Raw genomic sequence first — 16740 nt, forward strand, 5'->3', positions numbered from 1 at the left:
GTTGGACCCCGTCTAAACAAGCACTAAACAGCCTTTCTCCTAACAGTCAGTTTTTGTACATGTCTTTTCAAGTGCACACAAGGATGTTAATCATTTAAACCACTAGAGCTTGCTGTCTCACACAGACCTCTACAGCTCCAACTCTGCTGGTTCTCTGTTGTTGTCTGTCTCTGTGCCCAGGTTAGCTAATATCATATAGTACTTATTAAAAGTATTCACCCCCTTGGATGTTTGACCCTTTTATTGATTCTAGAAATCAATCATGGTCAATATAATTTGGCTTGTTTGACAAAAAAAATATCATAATAATATATAATAATAATATTTATGTGGAAGTGAAAACAGATTTCTACAAAGAAAGGTCAATAAAATTAAAGCATGTCATGTAAAATAAGTGACTGCATTAATATCCCCCCTTGTAAGTCAGTATTTAGTAGATGTATGTTTGGCTGCAATCACAGTATTGAGTCTGAGTGGATAGATCTCAATCAGGCTTGTACATCTCTGCAATTTTACTCCATTCATATTTGCAAAACTGCTCAAGCTCTGTCAGGTTGCACAGGGATCAGGCGTGAACATCCCTTTTCAAGTCCAGACACAAATTCTCTATTGGATTGAGGTCTGGGCTTTGAATCAGCCACTCTAGAACATTCACCCTGACATCTTTAAATCATTTCTGTGTAGCTTTCTCTGTATGCTTCGGATCATTGTCTTGCTGGGAAATAAGATGTAGTTCTCTTGCAGACTGAATAAAATTGTACTCCAGGATTTTCCTATATTTTGCCACATTCGTTTTACCTTTACAAGCCCTCCCGGACCAGCTACTGAGAAGCATCCCTACAGCATGATGCTGCCACGACCGTGCTTCACAGTAGGGATGGCAAACTCTAGTGGAGATTCAATTTGAGTTTTCTTCAACAGCCACTCTGCCATAAAGCATTGACTGGTGAAGAACAGTTGCTGTATGCAGGGTCTCTCTCATCTCAGCTGCTGAAGCTTGAAACTCCTTCAGAGTAGTCATAGGTGGCCTTTCTCAGTAGTCTCCTTCCTAAACGGTCACTCAGTTTGTGAGGACAGCCTGATCTAGGCAGATTTATGCATGCGCCATATTCCTCCCATTTCTTGATGATGGATTTAACTGAACTCTGGGGGATGTTCAGTGCCTTGCAATTTTTTTGTCCATCCCCAACTTACACTTTTGAATAACCTTTATTTCTAATATGCTTGAACTGATCCTTGTGTAATGTTTGCCAGGAATACTGTTTAACCAGTGACTGGACCTTCCAGACACAGGTATATTCATACTACAATCACTTGAGACCAGTCACTGCACTCAGGTAATCCCTATTTCACTAACTGTAAGTTTACTAGCACCAATTGGTTGGACCTCTGTTAAATTAGGTCAGTTACTTTAAAGGGGATGAATATTTATGCATTACTAATTTACATGAAATATTTTGGTTTAACTGACATTCATTTGAAAAACTGGTTTCACTTTGACATTAAAGGTTTTTTTCGTGAACTTTTGAGGTCAACAAAAGCCAATTTGACTATGATTGATTTATAACATCAATAAAAGGGTGAAACATCCAAGGGGTTGAATACTTTTTATAGACACTGTGTTATGTTTGTAGTTTCTAACAACTAACACATTTTTCAGCTATTTTCTCAGAAAGTTAGAGCACAGTTCTGCTATTTTCAGATTCTTCTTTGTTGTGTTTTGCGGCTCTGGCTTCAACTGATGGCACCATCGCTCAACACTGCCCCCATGATTACCATTGGTATTGCAACATTTGCATGTAGACTGACGATGAATGTGGGACTGGGAAGGCTAGTTTCACATTTTGTGGGTTGGAAGATATTCTGATGACAAGATAGATGTGAAAAAATACAAAAAAAGTGTTGTTTTTTTTCATGATTTGTCCCCTTTAATGTTCAGTGATTGTTTTGTGTCAATTTGGAGAAGTTCCCATAACACTCAGGCTCCACTGAAAGTGTTAGTCATTTTTGGAAAGAAAAACAGAAATCAAACACAGAACTAAAGAAGAATTTAAGTCTGATGTTTTGTTGCCCCATCGATCCATCCTGACCTCCTCCACCCACTAACGTTATGGCTCAGCTCTAAGTCTTCTGCTAATCACATCTGAGACTCTAATTCATTTCCTGGTATTTTTTGATTGTTTAGATCAGAGGTGTGTGTTACAGATACTGTATTAGAGTATGAACACTCACACTGAAACACACTGTGGTTGAATAGTGGAAGAGATTAACTGTAAGCTGTCAGCGTCATAAACACTCCATGCTCGCATGACGTAATTTTAGAAAGATTTCAAGACTGATGTGAGCTGTTATTAGGCTTGCTCTATTTCCAGAAGTCTGTCCTTCAGTTTCATCAGCTGGACTTCTATCATGTCACATTGGACTCCAGTCTGACAAACCAATGTTAACAACCTGTTGTGACCTTTGCTTTTCCAATACAAAGATGTGGAGCTCTGGGAGTCGCTGCAGATCTGAAAGGGGCAAAAACTCAAAGAAAGTAATTGTAATGTTTTCTCCTTTCATTAAATGCAGCTCCATCATCTCTTTTTTCCCTCCTGCCTCTTATTTGTCTGTATCAAAAAAGGTCAAACCATCCACAGCCTTATATTTGTGGCATTTATTTTGTTGTCCTTCAGTGAAAAGGGGAGACATGCAACATTGTGTCTATTAAATCAAGACCAAAGCGATTTCTGCACACTCCTGACACAACTTTGATATTAAACTTTGATTACTAGAAGTTTGAGGTCTGCCCTGGACCTTCACCCCATGTTGTTTGTTAGGAGTGTATGTGTGCTTTTCAATGCATTCAGATACGATGTGGTAATCCCTAATGCTGCTGACGTACCTCAGTGCATACTGAAAACAATTTGATATCCAGAAGCTCAGACTGCAAACAAAGGTGCTCTAGGATGCTCTCATCCGGACTGGATTGGTTGTATAGATACGAGTACTGGCACGTATTAAAGACTGCCCCATCTCTTGATGTGATCCAGGGTCTTTGGATAGTAAATAAAAAGCATGCCTTTAGTTGTGTCCATCCAGCCTCACTTGGAGTGGGGAATTGCAGCTTTTTTAAAGATCTGGATTTTTGGCTCAGCTCAGTAACAACAGTTGGTCTTTCAGTACCAAACAGCTCTTCATTTGGTTCCATTTTGCCTTTAAAAATTTTTAACAACAACTTCTATCAAAATGGAGTTGGCTCTCATCACTCATACAAAGGAGTCAGCTGAGAGAACTGACTCATCTGCAAACGACACATCATGACTCCCTGATAACTTGAGCTGTGATTTTAATCTATCCAGTACACAAGAGGACTTTATCTTTAGAATAAAACACTAAAGATGCATCACTAACCTCCTAGATCAGTGGTGTCCAAACTATGGCCCAGGGGCCAAATGGATTCTGTACTATTGGGAGATAGGGCTAATGGCGGAGGTCTCCGCTGTTACCATTTTACACCAGAAGATGGCGGACATGAGTAACTTATTCAAAGTTTTGGTGTTTATAGAGTTTGAAAGACGCACACCCAGTCAAGGAGACGAGTCGGAGCGTAACAGAGAGAAAGACTGCGAAGTGTAGCGAGAATACTCACAATGCTGGGAGGAATAGCGGAATATTCACTCTCTGCCATGACTTCCACACGTAGGGAAGCCAATGCTTTGCCTCACCGAGTCTCCACCCCTCTGGGGAGGATGTAATCGGCAAATTAGATTTTGGGAGTGATCCAGATCACTGTCTGGATCCAGGAATATTTTTAAAGGATTCTGCACTATTAGGAGATAGGGCTAATGGCGAAGGTCTGTGCTCTCTGAGTGCTTTTCTAGTTCTCATTAGTTTCAGCCCACGGTAGTGCTACCATGCTAATACTGTAAACAAACATTTTTACAAGACGGAGTTATTGCTGTTTTTTCAGGACTAAATTGAGACAACATTATAAATAGTTAAAATATTGGCAACCAAAAAATAAAAATACCTTGATTCATAATGCCCTAATGGATTATAGCAGCAAATAGCAGCACCAATGATGTTCCAGGGACGGAGCCAGTGGTAGCCAGAGCTGACTAGGGCTCCCTGAAATCTGACTGGCCTCCCCAAAAGCCTTAAAATGATTGGTTATTTGGCTTGTAAGCCATCAACTAGCCATTTAAGCATACCCAATCACTGAGCATATCTTAACCAACATTAGATTGGTTGGACTAACTTTAATATCGAGGTGAGATATATAAAAGTGACCCCAATATCCTTATATATTTCTGTATGTGGCCCCTAAAGGACAAAGTTTGGACACCCCTGTCCTAGACTGTGGCTAATTTGCCCCAAAATGAGGTTGTATGCATGGGCAACGCTGGTACAAACATTGCCGTAGTATATGAACTTTGGAACATGCTGTGGATAAAATGTATGCCAAGGATGGTCGAGAGAAGAGGAAAAATCTCTCTTTCACCAAGAGAAGCTTACAGTGTGGTTCTTTGCTCATTTTAAAAAAGAAATGTGGCCCAATTCTGTTACAACTGCTGCTTTTCTACAGCTGCGTCTGAGCAAATCACTGCAGTGGTAGCAGCTCTGGTAAACTTCTGTTTACAGAACAATTTAACCCCACCTGAAACGATCACAAACTCCTGCCCCTAGCAGGTCAGGAGAAGGGCAAAAATAGCTTTTCTATCATGAAAAGCTTTCAGTGTGGCTCTATGATCTTGTTTTAACAAAGAAATGTGGTCTAATTCTGATTAAAATACCACTGTGGCCGCATACAAGCAAACAGCTCCACTGGCAGCCATTGAACATACTGATTCACACTGTAGCACCCCCGTAAGTCTTGCAAACTCATGCCAAAGCAGCACAGCAGAAATGTGGTGCCATTCTGATAAACTGCCACTATACTATAGCTACATCCCAACTAATTGCAACACCACTGGCAGTCATTACTAACGGCCTCCAGTACAACTTAACCCCACCGGTAGCTCCCACCTCGTCCTCCTCAAATGATATTGAATCAAATCTGTCTCTGGGTCTGGCATAATCAGTGCAGATTGGAGCTTTGAGAGATGAATTTGCTTAATGACAGACATCAATCCATCTGCTTTACAAGGTTACCATAAAACTAGGACTGTTGACTTTTCAAACACTATTTTAAACACTAAGACCTTCCTGTCTGACGGATATATGGGGCCGTCACCTTTTCCTCTGCAATTAACGAGACTTGTATTGGTTGCACAGTTGTTCTTACCAACACAACTCTGATCATCTCAATCTTTTAAAGGCCACATATTTTACCCCTTTAAGACAAGTTTATTTTGGTCTCAGAGGTCCCCAAAACATGCCTGTGCAGTTTGTCGCTGAAAAAACATCCAGGATTGGATTTTTGTATGTCTAAAAGTCCCTCTGTTTCAGCCCTGCTCAGAACGAGCTGTTTCTGTGGCTTTAAATGTTAATGAGCAGTCTGAATACACCCCTCTCAGGAAATAGATGTGGCTTAATGAATGTACTGAAAATCTTCTCAGCTGCCAGTTGAGATCAGGGATCAGGAGAAGAAAGGGAGAACTTTCTTCGATGCAGAAAGGGCTAACCGAACCTTCGGGGCCATGCTAACTCCCCACATGACACCATGAGGGGAAAATCTGAGAATGGCTTGTCTCAGCACCAGTGTTGGGTAGCGTTACTTTTGAAACTAACTCATTAGATTACTGCGTTACATACTGAGAAAAGTAATTTGTTATGTTACTGCGTTACCGACTTCTAAGAGTAACACATTAGAGTACTTTTGCGCTACTAAATATTAAAACCCTTCAACCACTTGTTCCACTCGGCAGTTGTAAAAATGACAGATAACGACCACACGTCTGCATTTAATGTGCAGACTGTAATGCCAATGTACAGTGTAATTTACAGCCCATAATCTGTATCTCTGCAGCCTGAGAACACCGCTAACAGACAGGAAAACCTTTACATCTCTTTAACATGCTCACAATCAGACAACAAGCTGAGCAGAGGCAGACAGAATCACTCAAACATTGTGCGTAATAACAGCTGATTCAATGCTGCTCTTGTCCCTTTCATCCAAAAATCCATCATAATGAGGATAATTCCACAGTGGCCTGCACAGAATGTTTACCTGCCACTGGCACTTGCCAGCATGACTACAGGAAGAGTGAAGGACAAACAGAGCAGATGCTTCAAGGAGCTTCTTTTTTTCTTTCTCTCTTTTTGAGGCCATGGAAGAGAGAGGAAATTTGGGATTTTTCTTTCGGTAATGGATTACTTTTATGAAAATGTAACTAATAACGGCATTACTTGAATTGTAAAGCTAACGCGTTACGTTACTCATTACTCCAAAAAAGTAATCTGAGTACTCTAAGGGATTACTTTGTAACACGCTACCCCCAACACTGCTCAGCACACATTTTCTGAAAGGTGGAGAAAAGGGGTGGGTGGGTTCTAATTCTTGGAGGGATTGTGGACAGATGGGGGACACATATTTTTTTAGAAGAGCCTGAAAAAGGGATTTTCCTCTTTAAACTTCTGATGATTAGTTTCAAGTTTCCTTCAATACATCAGGGTGTTGGTTTATTAAATCCTGTTCCTTTTAGCAGTAGGGTTCGCTCTAGTTTGTGCCCATCCTCTCATCCAGTCACAGTCAGGAGTTGCTTTTTAAACCTAATATGGTGATCTCATATGAAGTCTGTGTCTTTATCTTAATTTTCTCTCCTAATGTTTATTTCAAAATCCTAGATATTTGGTCTATGAGTGTAAGAAAAGTTATTTCTAAGTATCTGATGTTTGCACAGATCACCGTCCTTACGTTTAGAGCAAGAATCAGCGTGCTTGTGACTTAGTTTCTAAATTATAGCATATGCTAATAGCATAAAGAATTTGTGATGTGAAAATTTCATGGTGTCCAACATGATAAAAAAAAAACACACATTGAAGAACTTGTTACATAAACCTTAAGATGATGTTAGCTTTGTGTGTGAAGTTCATTTAAATACAGTTGTTGTGTCCATGGGTCTGAGTTGAGTGTGGTTTGTCCTCTGTGTGAACTGATACCTTACCAACAAGACCCACTATTAAGTAGATAAGGAGGCAAGTAGAAACAACAGCTTTAAAATAAATGCCCAATGCTTCACTAATGAAAACACCCTGGCCAAATACATACAGGTGAAGTTTTGATGCATAAAGAAAAAACAAATGGATTACCCCAGACAAGATAGGAAATGCATCACTATGAAAAATAAAATATTTTTAATGATGTCAACCAGGTTGAATGACCTAACTTTTCTGATTATAGTTACAAAAATGAGCTCCTATAAGTTGCTATATGGGCTTAAATCAGCATAAAGGTTCCAGAAATGTATTCAGGGTTTTTTCATTCAGCAGTATATGACTTGATAGGTAATTACCGAGTTTTCATTCTAAACTCTGCTGCTAGATAATGGAGAAAGGCCAACACTGGAGTAATTTGCTCCATGTACTTACTCTTTGTTAAAAGATGAGCTGCAGTGTTTGGAATCAGCCAAAGGCGAGCTGCAGCTCCTTAGCTGAGGCAGGCATATAGAGAATTACAGTAATCTAAGCGTGAAGACACAAAAAGCATGGATTAGTTTCTCAGCACTTGAACAGAGGGAATATGTCTGAACTGAATATTATTTCTCTACGGGAGGAAGCATGATTAAGTAAATGTGTCAATACAGGTAAAAAGAGATCCACACTGCCCTTAGACGATATAAAAAAGAGAGTGGGGAGTCTGCAAGGTCTGAGGTTGATTCTCAGTGATGTTTTAAGTCTGTAGTTTTCTAGTTTGTAATTTGACAGCATTACAGGAAACCAAGACAAAAAAAAATAAACTCTATAAAAAATGTAGGGACACACACAGCATGAGACAGGTGCCTCAGTGCATGCTGGGAGCAACACAACAACCCCACAGAAATGCTGCATCTGAATGTTTGTGTAGTTGAAGTCTTTAGAAAGAGTCTTTGGCTTGTCATGCTTTAATTACTTTGTACATGACTCTCTAAATACACTAATATACTGACGATATTCTTTTATTCCTTATTTTGATTTCGTCAACCTGCTTATGGTATGCAGACAAGGAGTCTTTATCCTTAATGCAACCGGGGCCATATGGTCTGCATACTTAATCATTGCAGGTTATATTGGTTTTGTTTAAATAGAAAATAAAACTGGGGATAAAACACAGCCCTGGGGGACCCTGGTGTTTAAAATAAAGTTTTTGGATTTAAAACTATTTACAATGACATGTTGGGGCCTGTTCTACAGGAAGTCTTCAATTCATATAATCAGTGTTGGATAAATGTGTAATTCCAGAAGGTGACTGCAGAGGGTGTGAGAGTCAACTGTGTTAAAATCAGGAAAAATCCATGAAAAAAAACCCATGTCTAAGGGTGTGGGGAGTCCAGGTGCTTGCATACAGCGTCCAGGAGGGTGAGACAAGCATCCCCCACCCCCCGCTTTGCTTTAAAAGCAAACTGGAATAGGTCAAGCCACCACCATAGTGGTTAGATGGTCACTTACCACCCTCTCCATGCACTTTAACAGTATGGATAAAAGGGCTACTGGTCTTAAGTCATTTACCTCCCTGGCATTGGACTTCTTTGGCACCAGAATGATGGTTGACTACTGCCATACCTGGGGGACACAGCTGGAGTCCAGGAGCAGCTGGCATAGCTGAGTGAAGACGGTGCGTAACTGAGCAGAGCATTCCCTCAGCACCCTGCCCCTTGGTCCATCAGGGCCAGAGGCCTTGTGATGGTTGACGTGGCTCAGTTTATTGAACCTGCTGTAGTAGGTGTTCAGCTGTTCTGCAAAGGTGGCAGGATCTGGACATTGGATCTGGTTTAGTTTCAGAGCTCTGCCCATCATGGTCTTTAGGCCTTACCATGCCTTTCTAGTGCTGCCAGAGGTGAAATTCTCCTACACTTTGTTTATTTTTTATTTGTTTATTCCCGCCAGTATGCTGTTTAGGAAGTAAACAAACAAAAAAGATTTCACTTTCTTTAAGTCCATCTTCTTATTCTTAATGACTCAGCATGGCAGCCAAGCACAGCAGGGGATTTGCTTTTCTACCACAAATGCGGTACCCATTTGAGGGCGCATCTACAGCTGACACAGACTGGAGCAGCCAAAAGTCATAGTGGAAAGCCCCATATGGCCTTCTACAAATCTAGAACTGGGGCCATTTTATCCTTGGTAATAGAGCACAAAGAGAGATCATAACTGTTGTGGAAATTAAATAACTGGAACTAATTCCTACTCCTGTGATAAGCTCTACAACTCTTTAACAATGCATGACTTAATGGAATGAAATAATGATTTTGCATTACTAAGAATGAGACCTCACAGTTTTTAGCAAGGTTAGTAACATGATGTTTATCAGATTAATTTGGACTAATAAGAAACAGTATCCATCACAAAAAACAAACATTTATCACATAAAGGGTACGATAAGGGTAAAAATGATAAACCAGTTTTGGGCCCTTTTTAGCTCATATCTACTTTCACATGTTCATGTTTGGCCCAAACTGAGAGGCTGCTGTTTAGAACAACTGTCCCACTTTGGGTCCATGTCATACTTTGTACAGCATCATACTTTGACACTTCCTTGGTCACACCAATTCACTCCACTCCACATCCACTGATGGCAGAGGGGTCTATGGAGAGAGGAAATCAGTATTAGCTCATCCATACAATTTTGCATGCCAACTCAGCAGTGGGAGCATATTAGGGTTAAATGTCTTGCTCAAGCACACATTGACGTGAAGGAACCGGGGATCAAATCTCACAACCTTCTGGATGTGATATGACCGACTCTACCTACTGATCCACAGTCATAATGTTAATGGGACTTTATTGTCATTGATCAAAATACTCATGTCTTGTAATAAAATATTTATAAAACATGTTGACTGTTGATACAGTAACCTTGCAAAGCAGATGGATTTGACGGACTTCATTTCTAAAATCAGGCAAATCTGAACTGGACACTGTTCAGACCAATCAGGGTGATTTAATAAGAACAAAGCAGTGGCTATGGGCTGGGTTTAATTATACTAGCCTTATCCAGTGATTTGTGCGGATGTAGCTACAACATAGCAGCAGTTTTACCAGAAGTGGACCACATTTCTGTATAAAAAAAGAGTAAATACAACACTAAAAGCGTTTCATGATAGCAAAGATGTTTTCACTCTTCTGCTGACCTGCTTCAGCATGAGTTTGTGATTGTTATGGCTTACAGGGGAAAGGGTTAGTTGTACTGTGAGTGGTTATATACAATGTCCGCTAGTGAAGTGATTTGCTTATACTTAGCCACAGAAGCGGTTTGTTAGAACTTGACAACATGTTTTTATCAAAACAAGAGCAAAGACCCACACTGAAACCTTTCAGAACATAAAAGATGTTTCCCCTCTTTTCCCAGTCTGCTTCAGTGTGTGTTTGTGATCATTACTTGTGGAGTTTGCCGGTGTATCCAATGGCTGCTGCTGTGGTAGGTGCAGGAAAGTGGCAACCAGGAGACACATCAAAAGCTTGTCTTAGTAGAGAAGATGTTTTTGTACGTCTCCTGACCGGACTTTGCATGAATTTCATTCAGCGAATTCTCGCTATTATTCAGTCCATAGTTTGAACAAAACATATAAACTTAATATTATTTTAACTGCCCAATAGAATAACTACACAGCAACTACTGGCAGTGTTTTTGATTGTTGGGAAAGAAGTGTGGGAAAAAAAGACTAAAGTGGTGATTATTTATCACCTTCGATGTCAAATCAATGAAGAACACATGAAACACAAAATGTCACTTTGATTAATTGTCAGTGAGATTTAAATTGCATCTGTCAACTCTCTGAGCAAAATAAATCTACAACAGTCCATCTCACACACACACACACGCACTCAAAGCTTTGAGCTCTCCCCACAGTTGCTGTGTCTGAGCAGCTGTTATTTTCTGCCTTCTATTGGTGTTGAGTTTGTATGTTGGAGGAAACCTCTGGGCTGCTTTGTTCACAAAATACCACCCGTCTGTGTCTAATTCACTCTCTCTCCCTCTCTCTCACTTTTTCTGTCTCTCTCTTACTCATGCACACTCTTAGACACACACACAAATGTACACCCATGCACGTAGGCATGCTGAGGCTGAGATGATTTATAGCCGGCCATGTCTAATGGATTACTTTGGCACTTGAGAAATTATGAAAAGAAATTAATTAGCCTTTAGTGACCCTGCTGTCCATCTGCATGCCTCTCTTTCTCTCTCGCTTACACACACAGTCACACACAACACATACACACACAAACAGCCGTAACACACAGTGACCCAGGCATTTGGCTCCTAATTTTGGTGGTAATTACAGTCTAAATGCTCTTTGTTTACCTGTCACATATCAATTGAACAAAATCACAATCTATCAAACAATAATCAATAGATTTTTACTGAACCAAGTTGATACTAAATTAATAGTTTTATATTAAGTATTAACATAATAAATGATAATGTGGCTGGTACTGTCAAGATATGTTAGGGCTATTTATAATCTGCTGAAATCTTCCAATAACAAGAATTTTTTGAAAGTTGTAATACATTAAATTCCTATCATCAATTTTAAGAAATGTGGTCTGGGGCTGGGGACACTTTCTGGGGCCTAGCCAAACTGGCGGCCCATGGAGGTCAGCAAAATCATGGTCCATGATTTTTAACCTGAATAATAACCACACTTATCAATGCAACAAATATTTTTTAGAACAAATGTATTCTGTTGAATATAGCCTTCCTCAATATGTCAACCCTTTTTTCTAAAGCAGAATTAAAACTGGTTTGAAGTAGCCAAAATGGGTTAATAGTGACAGAATGTGTTTGAAGTGGCAAAATTGATCTACAGAGGCAAAAATAGCAGAAAATGGCAAAAATTGGCAGAAAACTTGCAAAAAACGTGCAAAAATTGATTAAGTGTGGCACCAAGACTAGCACCAATGCTATTGATCCAACACACATCATCATGAAATGCTTTTAGACTAGTTCCCTTTCATGTCAAAGCTGGCATTCCTGCAAATCTCGATCAACACCAGTTTGCATACTGGACAAATAGACTGACTAATGATGTAATTATAACAACCCGCATGTAGCCCTTTCACACCTGGATCACATGAGCACGTAAGGACGTAAGGATGCTGTTTGTTGATTTTAAAAATTGTGCGTGTGTGTGTGTGTGTGGGGTCATGCCTCAACCACCCTGACCCCTGAGCACTGGAACACCACCGGGATGCATCCTCACTGCTCGCCTACTCACTCCACCAGCTCCACTGTAAAATTTCAGATGACCCCACAGCAGGAAATGGACTTATACATTCAAGAGTGGTTAATGACAAAATATGAATTCAAATGTCAAAAGTTGGACCAGTTTGCAGCCAGATGTAGGACAATAATGGGATTATTATAAATAAAGGTGAGTTATTTTAAAGATAAGAATTACAAATGCTACAGGGATAAAGGTTGAACACTGGTGCAAAAGAAACAGAGACTGAACATCAGCTTGGTTCCCCCTCAGTGAGGATTTGGAAAATAACTTATTTTCTGTCTCTCTTCTGGTTGAATTTGCTCACAGAGCAGAAAGCAGCACAGCTGAGGAGTTTTTTGTCCTCTCGTCCTTCTGCCTCCAGTGTGTCCTTACATGCTTCATGTTGTTAAAAGAGAATCCACTGCCCTTTTTGTTTTGGTCTCCTTTATGAATCAACATGTTACAACTGCTTTGCAGAATGAGCCAAAACAACACTTGTGTATATTCCCCTCATTTCCAAAAGGATAAGAAGATAGTCTTTAAAATTGAATGAAATGCACTTCCCATTCTTGGCAAGAGTCTAAGTCAGAAATAAGCAGTTGTCATGAATTATTTTGTTTTCCTCTCTCCTGAGCTCAGGAACCAGCTGGTAGGAGACACAGACGGGGTCAGTCAGAGGAGGAGATGTGAAAACGGTCCTTTTCAAAATAAATCCACCTCAGATCAGATGGTTGTTCTGATTGTGTTTACATGTTTAGGCTGTGGATAAGTGTTCCCTTGCTGTTTATCCTGAAAGACATACATAAAAAATCTCTCCTTTGAGATAAGTTAAACAAGTGAAACCAGGAATATCACCGTTTCCCTGAGTGGCAGATAAGCAGACAGCATAGAGTGTGCGTCACTTCCTAAACTAGAAAAGCACTTGGAGAGCGCAGACCCCCGCCATTAGCCATATCTCCCAATAGTATAGAATCCTTTAAAAAAATTCCTGGATCCAGACAGTGATCCGGATCACTCCCAAAATCGAATCAGTTCTTCCTTATGACATTTCTGACATTTCCTGAAAATTTCATCAAAATCCGTCCATAACCTTTTGAGTTATGTTGCTAACAAACAAACAGCCTAACTCACTAACCAACAAACAAACAAACCCTGCTGATCACATAACCTCCTTAGCGGAGGTAAATATGCCAGTGTGTCCTGAAATATCACATATCACAAGCCTATTAAAGATATTAAGAGCCATTTTTTCTTTATCTCCAGGACAGGTTGGGAGAGATGGAAAATATTTAATCCCATGTATTTGAAATTTAAGTCCATATGTGCCCCATTTTTAATCCAAAAGCAATTTAAAAACAATAATTGGGAGAGATGTAGTGCTCATGGGTCCCTCCACTAGTGTTAATTTTGGCTGCTATTTTTAGTCGTACTCTTTCCATTGTTTTTTGTTTGTTTGTTTGTTTGTTTTTTTGTTTTAAGTCACATTTTGTAGAGATGTGAATCTTTCAGCATCTCACGATACAACCCAATTCACAACACATTGCCTATTTGTTGTAAAAAGGTGATTATTTCAGGACCTACTCTTGTCTTCTGTCCACTAAGGAGCAGTAAAGTGTTATTCGGCATTAAAATGATAAGAAAATGTGTTTAAGATAATGCATCTTGAGCCTGTTTGCAGCATTTTATTTGCTGATTACAATAATGTCAATACATGAAGTAAAACCCAGAAAACTGTGTAAAACACAGATAGCATTTATTTGTGCTCTGACTGCAAAATTACATAATGTAAAAAAAATATGTGGGCGTACGTACGATAAGTTTTATCACCAAGTCAGTGAAAAAAAGCAGGTGAGCAGGTGCAACAAGTGACCGTGTTTACTGATGACAACTGTGTTACCTCACTCAGCTTCTTCGTCCCTTACAGTAGTACAGGACAGCTGCTTTGGCTTGTTTAATCCTGGTAACTTGCAGGTCTGGCTAATATGGCAGGTAAAACAGTAGAGGAGACGGAGCATAACTTCCGAACTGGTCACTTTGTTCATCGACACACTAGACTTGTACACACTCGTACCTGCTCCGGTGGCATCAGCAACGACACTTTTCACCTTCGCGCCCTGCACCTCACCGCCTACATTACCCATAAGCCACCTACTTAAAAGAGAGGCTCATGCCAGTAACAATTGTTGAAATACTGAATATTTTATATTTTATCTCAAATATGTTTAAAAGATATGAATTTAGGGAAAACTTTAGAAAGGGGGCTCGTCACGTTTTCATAGACTATGTTATTCAGAAAACCACAGAGGCATCTGACATGTGGTCACTAGTTAACATGGTCCCTTGTTAAACCGTAACAGACGATAGATCCTGCTATTTTTAGTCAGTCAGCTGTCGCTGGCTGATATTCTACTAATTTTCACTCCTAGTAAATGTTTCTGCATGAACCGTTCCTGAACAAGGCTACAATACTTTAAGTTTGGGGCTCTTAGCATACATGCAGGGTCAAGCTTCATCTTACCTGGGATTGTAAAATCCAAGGTGAGTCTTAAAAATTTTCTTTTGTTAAAAAGGGGTGGGCTGAGTAACTCGTGGCTCCATGAACAGAGTAGGCAGTTCGTCACTATATGAGAGACAGTAGCCTAATGTAAACATTATAGATGCTAAGATCTAGTGCCACTGATGCTAACAGCTAAGCTAATGAGCCTTGCACCTCCTGCTTTATTTGTGCATCAAAGTAGACGGTGCACGGAGGTAAACACCAGCATCAGGTTTGCTATACTCAAACTGTATGATGTTGAAATGCAGTTAGGATGCAGCAAAGTATGTTTAAACTATAGACTGTAGAAACAATTGAACAAACCCTTTGTGACGTCAGCCGTCTGCTTACAATAGGCAGACTCAAACAGCTCTTGAAGCCAATCTGCGGAGGCTTCCATATTGAAATCGCTGTCTCAACCAAACTTTGGATCAACCTAACAGCCTGCCCACTAACCGCGACTTCCTGTCAGCTAGCTAGCTAGCTAGCATTCTGGTTGACAGAAACGTAGCCTCCTCCTGTCGAGCTACCTGTCAATCAAATGAGACGCGCCAATCAGCGCGACGTGAGGTTTTCCTAAATATAATCCAAATGATCACAGAGCACAATAAGACACTAGCTAATGAGACATGTTTAGTTTTTTGAACCAGACTGTAAACCAGTTTATTTCTGGTGTAAAACCCGGCTGTTTGACATGTGTCTAGACAGGACTTCTGGTGTTCCTGCAGCCAGCCTCAAGTGGACATTCGCGGTATTGCATTTTTTGCACTTTCACATTGGCTTCATTTTTCAGGAACGGAGGTTGCTGCTTGGTTTAAACATATCAAATCTTAGGATTTTGGAATCGATTAAGAATAGTTGAAATTAATATTTGTAATTACGACATGAGTCGACTTTTCCCAACACCTCTACATAGCCTATTAGCAATTCTACTGGATGAAACTCAAACTCTCCGCCTCATTTGAAGTTGATAAAATGTCCTTACATCTTAGTCTAAGATTTGAATCAGGGAAATTATTTTCTTTGACCTAATTAAATCAGCCTAATTATAAAATGTATATAAATGTAAACTGCCCATATTTATGCACTGTTTGTACTTTAATTGATTTAAATACACTGATGAAAAAAACCTGCATGCCTTAAATGTACAGTTGAGCAATATCATGGATTTTCAATGCCCAACAGTTCAGCACTCATTCTTTAGTCTCATTTAAGTCTCCTTGACAAAAACTTAACTCACTTTGCATCAGAGATCTATATTTAGCTGTTCTTCCTCTGTTTTTCCTTATAAAAAAAAGTTTGTTGACAAGCATAGATGGTCTTAGTTTTAGTCGAAAAGTTAATACTCCGCCTGTTTCCATAGCTTAGCTTTTGTTTTGAGCTGAGCTCTCTGCTCAGTAAAAACTGCACTCTGTAATGTTTGTTTACTAAATCAAAGTTATCAAATGAATAAATTTCACATAATGAGGGAGAAAAGCTGTTAAAAGTGACCCTTCTGGTTCATGCCGTGAGTGATCCCTAAATGCTATTTAGGATCTTTACTGTAAATTTTACGGTATTTTAGTGTTGAGTAAATATCAGGAACGCTGGTTGAATTCTCTTTGAAATTGTGTTTATTATGTTTTATGTTATTTGTAAGTCCCATTTCACAAATGATTTTTTTATGAATTATCATGATGGACTGTATTGCTTTTGTATTGATTTTGTGAATAAACTGATTGATGGATTGATGCTTTACTTGTGGCTCGCAGAATGCAGTGAGGCCACTAAAATGCCAGTACTTCAAGAGTGTGGCTCAGACATCATACTGTGCACAGACATCTTTTCTATATTCCACCTGATGCAGCCGTCATTTTCATGCCAAGCTCTCATGCTGTTTAA

At 39.7% G+C, this 16740-nt stretch overlaps 1 protein-coding gene across 1 annotated transcript in view; it reads left to right on the plus strand.

The window, feature by feature from the left end:
• si:dkey-234i14.2 (RNA-binding Raly-like protein) overlaps positions 1 to 16740 on the plus strand; it is a 75359-nt gene that overhangs the window by 41522 nt on the left and 17097 nt on the right. The window lies entirely within an intron of this gene.

The sequence above is a fragment of the Cheilinus undulatus genome, linkage group 1, assembly GCF_018320785.1.
Source record: "Cheilinus undulatus linkage group 1, ASM1832078v1, whole genome shotgun sequence".
NCBI classification, from domain to species: Eukaryota; Metazoa; Chordata; class Actinopteri; order Labriformes; family Labridae; genus Cheilinus; species Cheilinus undulatus.